This window comes from Capra hircus, chromosome 1 (assembly GCF_001704415.2).
Source record: "Capra hircus breed San Clemente chromosome 1, ASM170441v1, whole genome shotgun sequence".
Lineage (NCBI taxonomy): Eukaryota > Metazoa > Chordata > Mammalia > Artiodactyla > Bovidae > Capra > Capra hircus.
The window spans coordinates 120,765,693-120,781,679 of record NC_030808.1 but is presented as its reverse complement, the minus strand read 5'-3'; positions in this window follow the sequence as shown (position 1 = coordinate 120,781,679).

Below are 15,987 nucleotides of genomic sequence, written 5' to 3'. Positions count from 1 at the left end.
GTTTGTTGAGTGCTTTTACTATAAATGAATGTTGTCAAATACTTGTCCTTCATTAATTAAGATGAACATGTGATTTTATTCTTCATTCTTTAATATAGCAAATTACAATGATGATTTTCATATCCTAAATCATTCTTATATTCCAGAAAAAAACCCACTTTGTCACAGTGTATAATACTTTCAATACATTTTTGAACTTGACTAGCTAGTATATTGATAAGGATTTTTGCATCTATGTTCATCAGAGATATCAGCCTGTAATTTTCTTTTCTTATAGTACCTCTGATTTAGTATCAGGATAATGCTGGTCTCATAAGAAAGAGCTTGAAAGTGTTCCCTCTTAAATTTTTCAGAGTAATTTGAGAAATATTTATGTTAATTCTTCTTTAAATGTTTGGTAGAATACATCAGTGAAGCTATCTATTCCTGGGCTTTTCCTCATCAGGAGGCTTTTTTATTACTAATTCAATTTCCTTTCTGGTTATAGTTCTGTTCTGATTTTGTATTTCTTAATGATTCAGTCTTGCTGGGATAGGTTAGTTTAATTTAATTTATTGTTCTTTTCTCAGTTTCTTGAAGTCTAAAGTTAGATGTTCATTTGTGATTTTTTATTTTTTTTTATTTTTTTTAATTTTATTTTTTATTTTTTAAATTTTAAAATCTTTAATTCTTACATGCGTTCCCAAACATGAACCCCCCTCCCATTGCTATACATTCCCTTCTTAGTTCTGCTTTTGCTGTATCCTATAGGATTTCATATGTTGTGTTTCCATTTTCATTTATCTCAAAACATTTTATTTCCTTTGTGTTTTCCTCTTTTATTCATTAGTTTATCAAGAATGTGTTTAAGTTTTCCCATATTTGTGCATTTTCCATTTTTCTTTCACTATTGATTCCTAGTTCTATTCCATTGTGGTCAGAAAAGGTATTTTGTGTGACTTAAATCTTCCTAAATTTGGTAATACTTGCCTTATGTCCCAGTTTGTGACTTACCTTGGAAAATGTTCTGTGCATATTTGAGAAGAGTGCTGCTATAAAACAGAGTTTTCCATATATGTCCCTTAGGGACAAGTGGTCTACACTTGTTTAAGCTCTCTCTTTCTGCACTGATTTTCTGTTTCTTCCATTTATAATTAAAAGTTAGATATTGAAATTTCCTATTGTTGTCTTCTTATTAAATTCTATCAATGTCTACTTCATATATTTGGGTACTCTGCTATTAGATGAATCTATATTTATACATATTATATTTTCCTGGTGAGTTGATCTTTTGATTATTATATAATGCCCTTCATTGTCTTTTGTAACAGTTCTTGACTTAAAATCTAATACTCTGATATACGTATGGCCACCCTGCTCTCTTTCATTACCATTTGCACAGCCTATCATCTATCTTTTCACTTTCAGACTATGTGTCCTTATATCTAAAGTGAGTCTCTCTATATATTTAGCAATTAATAACAGATCTTACGCAGATGACACCACCCTTATGGCAGAAAGTGAAGAGGAGCTAAAAAGTCTTTTGATGAAAGTGAAAGAGAAGAGTGAAAAAGTTGGCTTAAAGCTCAACATTCAGAAAATGAAGATCATGGCATCCGGTCCCATCACTTCATGGGAAATAGATGAGGAAACAGTGCAAACAGTGGCAGACTTTATTTTGGGGGGCTCCAAAGTCACTGCAGATCGTGACTGCAGCCATGAAATTAAAAGATGCTTACTCCTTGGAAGAAAAGTTATGACCAACCTAGATAGCATATTCAAAAGCTGAGACATTACTTTTCCAACAAAGATCCGTCTAGTCAAGGCTATGGTTTTTCCAGTGGTCATGTGTGGATGTAAGAGTTGGACTGTGAAGAAAGCTGAGCGCCGAAGAATTGATGCATTTGAACTGTGGTGTTGGAGAAGACTCTTGAGAATCCCTTGGACTGCAAGGAGATCCAACCAGTCCATTCTAAAGGAGATCAGCCCTGGGATTTCTTTGGAAGGAATGATGCTAAAGCTGAAACTCCAGTACTTTGGCCACCTCATGCGAAGAGTTGACTCATTGGAAAAGACTCTGATGCTGGGAGGGATTGGGGGCAGGAGGAGAAGGGGACGACAGAGGATGAGATGGCTGGATGGCATCACCGACTCAATGGACGTGAGTCTGAGTGAACTCCGGGAGTTGGTGATGGACAGGGAGGCCTGGCATTCTGCGATTCATGGAGTCACAAAGAGTCAGACATCACTGAGTGACTGAACTGAACTGAAGGATCTATGGGGAAAAAATAATTTAAGATCAAAGTTAGCAGAAAGAATGAAATAATAAAGATGAGAGATGAAACACATAAAATGAAGACCAATAAAACAGAAAGGATCAATAAAACTAACAGCAATTTCTTCAAAAGATAAAATTGACAAATCTTTATCTAGACTAAAAAAGAGGCTCACACAAATAAAGTTACAAATGAAAAATGAGAAAATTGATTATACAGAAATATATAGAATTACAAGAGACTACTAAGAACAATTGCATATCAACAGAATACATAACCTGAAGAAATGAACAAATTTCTAGATATAGACAACCTCCCAAGAATGAATCAAGAAGAAATAGAAAGTCAGAGCAGACCAATAACAACCAAAGAAAGTGAATCAGTAGTCAGAAAACTCCAGGACCAGATGGCTTCTCTGGAGCATTCTACATAAAATTTAAAGAAACTTTAGCACTAAGTTTCAAACTCAAGTTATCTAGGAGGAGGGAACACTTCCTAATTCATTCTATAAGGCCAGAATAACCTTGGTAACAAATAAAGATAAGGATACTACAAGAAAACTATAGATCAATATTTCTGATGATATATATGCAAATATTCTCAGCAAAATATTTTAAAACACATTAAAAGAATTATACACCAGGATTAAGTGGGAATCATCTCTGAGGTGCAAAGATGGTTCAAGATATGCAAATCAATTATTGTAATACATAACATCAATAAAATTAATGGTAAAAATCACACAACTTTATCTCAGTAAGTGCATAAAAACCATTCAACAAAATATCCTGTCCTGACTTCTTTTTTTTAAATCTTAACAGACTGGGTTTAGAAGGAGCATAATCCAACATCATAAAGTCCATATACAACAAACATATTTAATATTTTTCTCAATTTAAAGAAATGGAAAGTCTTTCCTCTAAGGTTAGGAACGAAACAAGGATTCCACACTCAGCACTCCTTTCCAGCATTCCATTATAGCTAGAGCAATTAGACCACACAAATAAATAGAAGGCATCTAAATTAGAAAGGAAGAAATAAAATTGTTGTAATTCACTAGTGAGGTGATATGATCTTATATATTAAAAAAATCCCAAAGAATCAGTTGAAAAACTGTTGGAATTAATCAACAATTTAAATAAAATGATAGTATACAGATCAACAAACAGAAATTAATTGCATTCCTTTACACTAAGGATGAAACATCTGAAGAAGAAATAAAGCAAGCTGTCCCATTCACAATAGCACCAAAACCAATACTTAGAAATAAATTCAACCAAGAAAGTGAAAAATCTGTACAAGAAAACTATAAAACTTTGCTGAGAGCAATAGGAGAAAACAAACAAATAGAAAGAAAACCTGTGTTTGTGGATCAGAATTAATATCGTTAAAATTTCCATTCTGCCCAAAGTCGTCTACACATTCAATGCAATCTTCATCAAAATACCAAGGTATTCTTTACAGTAATAGAAGAAATACTCTTAAAATTTGTCTGTACATATCAATGACCCAGAATAACCAAAGAAACCTGAGGAAAAAAGAATAAAGACAGAGATATCACACTTTCAGATTACAAACAGCACCACATAACCATAGCAATAAAAACAGTATGGTACTAACATGAAAATAGACACGTTGACCAATGGAATTGAAAATAGGGCTCAGAATTAAACCCACACATATACAGTCAACTAATAACTGAAAAAGGAGTTAAAAAAAAAAAAAGCAATGGGAAAAGAATAGTGTCTTCAACAAATATTACTGGGAAAAACTGGAGAAACTAATGCAGAATAATGAAATTGAACCGCTATTTCACACCACTCACAAAATTAAGTTAAAATGAATCAAATATTAAACATGAGACCCAATACCATAACACTAAAACTCCAAGAAACATCAGGGAAAATCTCATCAATATTGGACTAGACAATAATTTGGGAGACAGGATGCAAAAACACAAACTACAACAATAAAATCAATTTTTAAAAAAGTTCTATCTAACTCAAAAGTGTCTGTACAGCACAAGAAACAATTATCAAAAGAAAAAGTTAAGAATGGAGAAAAATTTTGAGAGCCACATATTTGATAAGGTGTTAATATCCAAAATATATAAAGAATTTAATCAACTCAATAACAAAAAAAATATGATTTAAAAAGTGAGAACTAAAAAGACATTTCTTCAAAGAAGACATCAAAATGATCAACAGAAACATACACAAATGCTCAACATCACTAATCATCAGGGAAATGCAAATCAAAGCCACAATGAAACATCACCTCATGTATGTTAGGCTGGCTATCATGAAGAAGACAGGAGACAAGAGCACTGGAAAAGACATGGTAAAAAGGGAACATTTATATATTGTTGGTGGGAATGTAAATTGGTCCAACCACTGTGGAAAAGAATATGGAGAGTCCTCAAAAAATTAAAATTAGATCTAGCATATGATCCAGCAATTCCACTTCTGGGTATATAACCAAAGAAAACAAAAACAGGATTTCAAGTTGTTACAGGCACTCTCATGTTTATTGTAACGTTATTAACAACAGCCAAGATAAGGAAACAATTTAAATGTCCATCCGTGGATGAACGTAAAAAGACATGACAAATATACAAAATGGAATACTATTCAGCCATGTGAAACACTGGTGGACTTGAACTCTTTACGCTAAGTGAGATAAATCACAGAGAAAGACAAATACTGTATGATATCATTTATATGTGGAATCTAAAAGAGTTAAATCTCTAAAAATCAGAGTAAAATGCTGGCTGCCAGGGGAAAAGGGAGATAAGAGTGATGGTGTTTAAGGGTACAAAACTTATAATAAGTGGTAAATAAACCATAGAGCTCTAATGTACAGTATAATGAGTATACACAGTAATACTGTACTATAGTTACATAATATGACAGATATTGTTACACTTGCATGTTACAAAGTAAGATCAAAGTAACCACACTGTATCTTAAACAAGCTATCTGTCAAATTTATTCAACAAAATTTTTTAAATTTCAAAAAATGAATGATGTAATATACCCTAAACAATTGAATTGTATGCTTTAAGTTGGTTAATTACATGTACATGAATTATATCCCAATATAGCTGTTAAATCTTTCAAAAAGTTAAATAAGTCTCATAAAGCCAACATATAGTTTTGTTTTGATTGTTATATAATCAGCTACTCTACTCAGTCTTTTAGTGGAGGACTTTAATCCATTTACATTTCAAGTAATTACTGATAAGGAAGGACTTATTGTCATTTTGTTGTTTTCTGAATGTCTTCTAGTTATCTGTCCCCCTTTTCCTCTCCTGCTGCCTTATTTTGTGTTTCATTTTGTGTTGTTTAGTAGAGTGCTTTGATATCCTTTTCATTTTCTCTTGTATACTTTCTATAGATATTTCTTTATGGTTACCATGGAGATTATATAAAATATTTATAGTAATAGGAATCTATTACATTTCTGGAATAAGAATCTATTTTAAACTGATAATAGTTTAACCAGTTTCATAAAAAACTCTTCTTATATCCTCCCTTTATATTGTTTCACAAATTACATAATTTTATATTTGTGCCCGTTACTGGTTTTATAGCTATAGTACTGTTTATGCTTTTATATTTTAAATTCTAGATCAGAATTTAAAGTGACTTATGCACCACTATTACATATATTCTGTATTATGTATATTCCATATTATGTATATGTATATTACATATATTCTGTATTAAATAGATTCTGTATTTGTCTATATATTTATCTTCTCCAAGAAGCTATATTTTTTCATCTGCCTTTGTGCTCCGTGTTGCATTCTTTGGTTTCAACTTGAAGGACTCCCTTTAGCATTTCCTATAAAGCAAGTTTGAAAATGAAAGTTGCTCAGTCATGTCTGATTCTTGGCAACTCCTTGGATTGTAGAGTCCATAGAATTCCCCAGGCCAGCAAACAAGTGGGTAGCCATTCCCTTCTCCATGAGATCTTCCCAACCCAGGGATCAAACCCAGGTCTCCCTCATTGCAGTCCCATATTGCAGGCAGATTCTTTACCAGCTGAGCCACCAGAGAAGTCCAAGAATACTGGAGGGGGTAGGCTGTCCCTTCTCCAGAGGATCTTTCTGACCCAGGAATCAGACCAGGGTCTCCTGCCTTGCAGGTGGATTCTTTACCAGCTGAGCGACCAGGGAAGCTGTAAAGCAAGTTTAGTGGTTATGAACTCTCTCAATGTTTATCTGGGAAAGTCTTTATTTCTCCTTATAGTTTAAAGATAGTTTTGCTTGATATAATATTCTTAGTTGGCAATTTTTCTGTCAGAAGTTCAAATATAATCCACTGCCTTCTGACTTGCAGGTTTCTGTTGAAAATTTTGCTGATTCTTTTATGGGCACTGTCTTGTATGTAACAAGTCACGTTTTTGTTGTTGTTGCTTCAAAATTCTGTTTATTTTTTAACAATGTGGTTATATCAGTATAGATTTCTCTAAATTCCTATTTAGAATATTTCTAACTTTGTGAATCTGAATGTCCATTTCCTTCTCCAGATTTTGGAAATTTTCAGCCATAATTTTTTTTTGTAATTTTATATATTTATTTTTGGCTGTAGTGGGTCTTCATTGCTATGCAAGCTTTTCTCTAATTGTGGCAAATGTGGGCTACTCTTTAGTTGTGGCACATGGGCTTCTCATTGAGATGGCTTCCCTTGTTGCAGAGGACAGGCTCGGGCATGTGGGTTCAGTAGTTGTGGCTCCTAGGTGCTAGAGCACAGGCTCAATAGTTGTGGTGCACGGGCTCAGTTACTCCACAGCATGTGGGACCTTTCTGGAGTAGGGATTGAACCCGTGTCTCCTGTGTTGGCAGGATTCTTTACCACTGAGCCAGAATGGAAGCCCCCAGCCACAATTTTTTTAAAAAACATATTGTCTGCTCTTTTCTCTCTCTTCTTTTTCTGGAACTCCTACAATGTGTATTTTGGCCACTTGATAGTGTCTCAAAAGTCTCTTAGTCTTTCTACATCAATATTCATTCTTTTTGTTCCTTTAACTCAATAATTTCAAATGACTTGTCTTTGAGTTTGCTTTTTCTTTCTTATGCTTGATTATGTCTACAGTAAAACTCCCTTGCAAAATTTTTCGGTTCAGTTATTATATTCAATCCCAGAATCTGTTTGGTTCTGTTTTGTTTCTCTTTGTTGATATTTTCATTTGGTTCATGCATAATTTTCCTAATTTTGATTAGTTACTTATCTGTGTTCTCTTGTAGCACATTGAGATCCTTTAAGAAGAAGATTTTAAATTCTTTGTCAAGTAATTCAAAGAACTTCACTTCTTTAGGGTCAGTTTCTGGAGATTTATGTTTATATATTTATTGGGCCATGTATCCGTGATTCTTTGTATGTTTTGTCTTTTTTTTTTTTTCCTGCTGGAATGTATACATTAGAAAAAAGAGCCACCTCTCCCAATATTTATGAACTGGGTACCTATATGAAAAAACCTACACCAATCAGCCTAAATATTTCATGGGCCTCTCTAAGCTTTTCTGGGGAAGTTCCTTCCTTGGTCTATGCACATAATTTCCCAGTTGGAGGGGTTTGCAGGTTTCCTGTCAGGAGCCTGTGATCTTTTGCTCTCTCTTGTGTCCATCTTCAGTAATGCAATTTCTCTGTCACTGCAATAACTCCCCTTTCTTTTGTTTTCAAGGGGTCCCCCAGGCATTTATGATACGCCAGTTTCATCAATGCTAGGAGTCAGGTGAAACAGATATCAGTCCCTTGGGACACTCTCCAAAAAGTCAGAATTTTTGGATGTACATTCCACTCTTCTCTTTCCCTAAGGGGAAGTTGGTCATTTATTCCTGATCACACTAAACTGTGTTGGTTTGGAGGAAGAGATACAGTGAGTGAAATGAAATAAGTTACTCATCACAATATGGCTATTCTTGGCTTTGAGTATGCCTGGGGCACAACGACTTCTTAATTAGTTTCTGGGATTCTCAAAAAGGTTTGAAAGTCAAAGTGTTAGTCATTCGGTTATGTCCAACTCTTTGCAACCCCATGGACTATAGCCCACCAGCCTCTTCTATCCATGGAATTCTCCTAGCAAGACTATTAGAGCCATTTACTTCTCCAGGTAATCATACCAACCCAGGGATTGAACCTGGGTCTCCTGCATTGCAGGCAAAATCTTTACTATCTGAGCCACCAGGGAAGCCCTCATAAAGGCTTGAAGTGAAGTGAAGTGAAGTGAAAGTCACTCAGTCATGTCCGACTCTTTGAGACACTATGGAGTGTAGCCTGTCAGACTTCTCTGTCCGTGAAATTTCCTGGCCAGTATACTGGAGTGGGTAGCTGTTCCCTTTTCCAGGGGATCTTCCCAACGCAGGGATCAAACACAGGTCTCCCGCACTGCAGGCAGATTCTTTACTGTCTGAGCCACCAGGCTTATTGAACTGCCAATTTTTGTTAAGCCATTGTTTCTCTTGGGAAATAAGACCTAGGCTTCCTACTCTGCCATTTTGCTATCATCATCATTATCAGGAGTATTTAACTTCATTTATTTGTTTGACAACCTTTATTAAGTATCCTCTACATGTTTAGTTCAGTTCAGTTTAGTCGCTCAGTCATGTCCGACTCTTTGCGACCCCATGACTTGCAGCACGCCAGGCCTCCCTGTCCATCACCAACTGCCAGAGTTCACTCAAACTCACGTCCATTGAGTCAGTGATGCCATCCAGCCATCTCATCCTCTGTCGTCCCCTTTTCCTCCTGCTCCCAATCCCTCCCAGCATCAGAGTCTTTTCCAATGAGTCAACTCTTCGCATGAGCTGGCCAAAGTACTGGAGTATTAGGGTTTCAGCTTTAGCATCATTTAGCTTTAACATCCTCAACATGTTAGTTCTTGGCTAAGTGCCAGGAATGCAATGATAAATAATACAATGCTCAAGTTTTCATTATTGAAATTTCATTATTTTCTAAATATTTGCCCAAAATTTTCATTCCAGAACTATAACTTTTTACACATATTTTTATTAATTTACTTTTCATTGTTTGTCTCAGCTTTATAGAGATATATTTTTAAATGTGTTCTTATGACATGCCTTAATTTATTACCAGTTGTTCATTGCTTATCCAAGCTGAAATTTATTTTAAAAATTTATAATTCATATTAAAATATAAAATATAGTAAAGTGATTTTATACAACTTCTAATAATTGAACCAGTTTTACATGTTATATCATGTAAACAAAACTGTGAAATAATGTCACAGTAGTGATCTGTAGTAAGAAAATTAATATTTTATCTGAATCTATATTCCATTTCAAATTAACTTGCCATTATCCATGGCACTATTAGATTTAATTCTAATACTTTGCAATATGATATTAATAATATTAATAGAAAATTAAATACAGCTAAGTGAAAAGAATTCATATTTAAGTGACCAGACATTTTCATTATCTACTACACTGTAATCATTGCAAAGAGCATCCATGGACAAAGGAGCCTGGTGGGCTATAGTTCACAGGGTCACAAAGAGTTGGACATGACTAAGCAACTGAGCACACTTAGCACATACATACCAACTGTTATTTTTATTGTAATCATCATATTGTAAGATTTTATGAAAGAGGTGTCATTTTTGTCTGCTTTTGTTTTGCCAATTCCTGACTGCTATATGATTCTCATTCCTTATGATAGATATATCTTGACGAGCCTGCCTATAGTCTTTGCTCTGAAAAATGCCTCCCACCCAAACTTCACATAGCCACAGAGGCTCCTCTGTCAGAACTGGACAGGAAATAAACACCTTATATATAACCTGGATCTATCAGGTTCTGTGTCCTAAGAATGTGTAATTGGAACTAAGAGACATTAGTTTACATTTGTGATATGTATTATAATTTGCTGAACTAGAGAAGATAATGGACTTCCCTGTTGGCTCAGACAATAAAGAATTTGCCTGCAATGCAGGAGACCTGAGTTCAATCCCTGGGTCAGGACAATCCCCTGGAGAAGGAAATGGCAACCCACTCCAGTATTCTTGCCTGGAGAATTGCATGGACAGGGGAGCTTGGCGGGCTACAGTCCATAGGGTTGCAAAGAGTTGGACATAACTGAGCAACTAAGCACAGGGAAGACAATATTCAATCATATGAACTAAGAAACAGGAAATACTGGCTTTCAAAAAACTGGAAGAGTAAAATAAATGTACACAAAGAAAGATAAAGATTGAAATAAAAGGCTCTGGGAAGTTTCTAAATTCTATCATAGGTTCACCTGCATTCTCACACTTGGAGTCTGGGAAGCCTCTCAGTTAACATTATAATAATGCTTTCCATTTATATAAGTCAGTTCATATTGGTCTCTATTTAAAATAATTAATTCTTTGGATGGCAGCAGTACATTGCTGCAAACAAGCATATCCCTTAGTAAATGAGCCAGATATTTTGTTCATAAAAATGGTAAGTTTCAAATGGTCACTTTGATGTAATAATTTGATGAATTCACTCTTTCTGGGGATTTATTCCTAGAAGGAGGTTCATATTCACAGTGAAATCAATCACAGTAAATTTTCCATAATAAAAGTAACCTATATTAACTAAGAGCCAGTGGTAAAGAATCTGCCTGCAATGCAGGAGAACTGAGTTCAATCCCTGTATTGGGAAGATCCCCTGGAGAAGAAAATGGCAACACACTCCAAAATTCTTGCCTGGAGAATCCCATCGACAGAGGAGTCTGGAGGGCAACAGTCCATGGGGATGCAAAGCAGCTGGACACACTCAGTGACTCAACAACAATAGCTACTAATCTACTTCTCAGCAGAGGCTGTCAGCACAGTGCTGTTTGTGGAATCACCAATCTCCCCTGCTAATCATAGGCTGATCATAATATCACCTGGAAGAGTGTGCTCTCTTGCTCAAGTAATTATATGAACATAGTGGTTCTCAATTATTTCTAAATACTCAGAGAGACTTCATATTCTAGATATTAAAGGGTCTCTACCTAAATGTGCTAAGTCACTTCAGTCTTGTCTGACTCTTTGAGACCCTATGGACTATAACCAGCCAGGCTTGCTGTCTATGGGATTCTCCAGGCAAGAATACTGGAGTTGGTTGCCATTTCCTTCTCCAGGGATTGTCCTTACCCAGGGATTGAACCTGTGTCTCCTGCATTGCAGGCAGAAACTTTACCACTGAACCACTGGGTAAACCCACACCTTTCATAGATAGAGTGTATTAAATAAGCTTGAGGGATTCCCCTTGCCTGTGACTGAAAGGATCCCCTTCAGCTGAGGGGCAGAGTGGAAAACAAGCTATCAGAAAACGAGAATTAGGTCTTGCCTCCTCATGATGCTAACATCAGTAGCTTTTCTTACAAGAAAAATCCTTTCCAACATTGACTAATTCAGGGGTTTTAAACAAAGTGATCACTGTAGAATACTTCTTATTTAACAACTGTGTTATTTTTAGTCTTCAACAAAAAATCAAGTTCCACTTAATAACCAAAAAACTGGTACCTAGCCAACTGTCGTCAGAATAACCAGATGTGCATTAGTATAATTAATCCATGCTGAACGAATGCTATGCTCCAACTGGATTACATAGCTTTCCACTACACCAGACCTGGAAGAAAGTGTGTCTAGATTTGTCTACCACCAGCCAAAATAATCCTGGACCACTTCACCTCCCACCTCTTTGCCTTTTTTTGCTTATCCATCTTAGACCTCACACTTCCTGCTCCCAGAGAGATATTAGTATTACAACAAACACTCTTTGAGTGATCTTTCTGTAGTTCTTTTACTTATCTATATAAAGGATATATAAAGATCCTTATATATAAAGCTAATAAAAAATGAAGTTTCAAATCAAACATACTTCAAGATAATAAAGACTTTTACTGAAGCTAACAACCTTAACTTTATGTTTATAAATCAAATTTTGGTTGGCACATTGACAGTATTTCTTAAATTCTGTGAACACTTTTAATAGTTGAGTACTGTGACTAGATGGCTTTTTGAGTGTATGATTCCTAACTAAGGTGCCAATCAAGCTGAAGGAAAATATTTAACTTTTGAAGTGGTCTATGGCCTGTTTGAGCGGATCTCATTTATTATCTTCTTAAACTGAAGCTTTTCAATGTAGCCAAAGGACACAGTCTTCAGTTGTATAACCCATATGGAGAAAGCATGGATCTACTGCTAGGAAGTTGTTGTTGTTGAAATCTCATTGCCGAAATAGCAGAACATAGAACACACTTGAACAGAAACCCTCACACTGGTCTGAGAGAATTCAAGTTTGTCACTGGCTCTATAAATGTGCAATCTGTTTCTACTATATAGACCTTGAAATGAGCTACATCCCAAACGGTGCTAAAAACATCTGGAAGATAGTATATTGGTCCAAATTTGTACTGTGTGATTTCTTTTTAAACATCAGATAAACATACATGTTTATAAAGACACACTTTAATCAGAATTTTTGATATCTGTATAATATATAGAAATATCTGACAAAATATTTGTTAATCTTACATAACAATTACTGCTTGGAAATCAATTAACAACTAACATATTTATTTTCTGCTACAGAGGGAAATTAAAGTGCTTCCTAAATCAAGGTTTCCAGAGTGCCTGAGCAGACCTGTGGGTTGGAGGCCTGAGGCGGGGGCTGGTGCCCGGGATCCAATCAGGCATCCAGGAATGGATGTTCCCCTGCATGGTCTGTGGCTCAGCTCTGCTGGCAGAAGCTCCTCTCTGGCAGGTTTTGCACCTGTCTTACCCATCAGGGCCTAAGAAGGGACATCAACTCCAAGCTGTGAGATGTAAAATATTCCCTGGATGTCCTTATCTCTTCATAGAATTTCTGCCACTCAGCATCAGACTGCTTGACAGAAACACGTGGCCATCTCGTTTTCTCGGGAATCTGCCCATACTGACTGGCTTAGAAAGTTTTCAAGAAAAAGTTTCCTTCCAGAGTAGGCCGCTGGGTGTGAGCTCAGCTGGCAGTGACTGCTTTCAATTTGGCTTTCTCAGATGGTAATTGGGCAAATAAATTTCCAGAATGGGAAGTAAGATATAAGGGATGCTGAAGTTGCTTCTGTCCAAAATTATCTGTCCAATATCTGAAATTGCTGATTGAAGGCAACAAAGTATTTCCCATAAAAAAAACGAAATGAAGAGACTGAGGGAGAAAAATCTGGAGAAAAGTCAAGCCTACAGATTCATTCCCCATATAGATTATTGCAGAATATTTAGTAGAGTACCCTGTGCTACACAACATCAAGCTCTGAGTCTTTGGAGTGGTAGCAAAAACTCCAAGGCCCTAGACTACCTGAGAACTAACCCTAGGGAATATTAAATAGTGAGAACTCACACAAAGGAAACCGCTTGAATACAAGACCCGGCATCACCCAACCACCAGTAGTGCCTTGTGCCTCATCCAAACAACAAACAAAACAAAAATACAAACTCAATCATCAGCAGATGGGATTACCACCTCACTCAGCCTTGCCCATCAGAGGAAAAACAAACAAAAACTCAGCACAAATTTCACCCTATAAGAAGCTTACACAAACCACTGGACCAACCTTAGAGGGTAGAAACCAGAAGGAAGAAAAAGTTCAACCTTGAAGCCTTGGAAAAGGAGACCTCAAACACAATAAATTTAAAAAATAATAATAATAATGAAAAGGCAGAGAAATACTGCACAAATGAAGGAACAAACTAGAGACACAAAAGTCCAAATAAATGAAGAGGAAATAGACAAATTACTTGAAGAAAAATTCAGAATAATGATAAAGAGATGATTAAAAACCTTGAAGAAAATTTGAGAAAATGCAAGAATCAATTAACAAAGACCTAAAAGAATTAAAGAATAAACATGCAGAGATAACACAATTACTGAAATTAAAAATACTCTAGAAGAACCAATAACAGAATATCTGAAGCAGAAGAATGAATCAGTGAGCTGGAAGATAAAATGGTGGAAATAACTTCTGAAGAGCAGAATAAAGTAAAGAGAATGAAAAGAACTGAGGACAGTCTCAGAGACCTCTGGGAGAATATCAGATGCACCAACATTTGAATTATAGGGGTCCCAGAAGAAGAGAAAAAGAAAGGGTATGAGAAAAATTTTTAAGAGATTATAGTTGAAAATTTCCCAAACATGGAAAAGGAAATGGTCAATCAAGTCCAAGAGGCACAAAGAGTCCCATGCAGGATAAACCCAAGGAGAAACATGCCAAGACACGTACTAGTCAAGCTAAAAAAGACTAAACACAAAGAAAGAATATTAAAAGCAGCAAGAGAGAAGCAACAAGTGACATACAAGGGAGACCCAATATGCTTAACAGCTGATCTTTTAGGAGAAACTCTGCGAGCCAGAAGGGAATATCATATATATTTAAAGTACTGAAAGGGAAACATCTACAACCAAGATTACAGTACCCGGCAAGGATCTCATTCAAAACTGATGGAAAACTAAAAAGCTTTTCAGACAAGCAAGAGTTGAGAGAATTCAGTACCACCAAACCAGCTTTACAACAAATGTTAAAGGGGCTTATATATGTCAAGAAATGCAACAGAAGAAAAAAGATCTACAAAATTAAGCATAAAATTTGAAAATGGCAACAGCAACATATATATCAATAATTACTTTAAATGTAAATGGACTAAATGCTCCAACCAAAAGATACAGACTGGCTAAATCGATACAAAAACAAGACCCATATATAAGCCATCTATAAGCAACCCACTTCAGACCTCAAACACATATAGACAAAAGTGAGAGATATATATGGAAAGATATATATGGAAAAAATATATGAGAGATATATATGGAAAAAATATATCCCATGCATTTGGGAAGCAATCAAAGCTGGAGTAGTAATCCTCATATCAGACAAAATAGACCTTAAAATAAAGAAGATTACAAGAGATAAGGAGGGACACTACATAGTGATCTAGGGATCAATCCAAGAGGAAGGCATAACAATTGTTAAATGACTGTGCACCCGACATAGGAGCACCTCAATACGTAAGACAAACACTAACAGACATAAAAGGAGAAATTGACAGCAGCGCAATAATAGTAGGAGACTTTAACTCCCCACTGACACCAATGAACAGATCATCAAAACAGAAAACTAATAAGGAAACACAAGTCTTCAATGATACATTAGATGAGATGGATTTCCTTGATATCTTCAGGACATTCCATCCAAATGCAGAAGAATATACCTTCTTCTCAAGTGCACATGGAACATTCTCCTGGTTAGACCACATCTTGGGTCACAAATCAAACCTCAGTAAATTTAAGAAAACTGAAATCATATCAAGCATCTTCTCCAACCACAACCCATGACTAGACATCAATAACAAGAAAAAAACTAAGAAACACAAACACATGGAGACGAAACAATATGTTTCTAAATAACCAACAGGTAACTGAAGAAATCAAAAGGGAAACCACAAAAAATTCTACAAACAAATGTCAATGAAAACATGACAACTCAAAACCTGGAGGTTTTGAGGGAGGCAGCAAAACAGCGGAGAAGGCGATGGCCCCCCACTCCAGTGCTCTTGCCGGGAAAATCCCATGGACGGAGGAGCCTGGTGGGCTGCAGTCGATGGGGTCGCTAAGAGTCGGGCACAACTGAGTGACTTCACTTTCTCTTTTCACTTTCATGCTTTGGAGAAGGAAATGGCAACCCACTCCAGTATTCTTGCCTGGAGAATCCCAGAAACA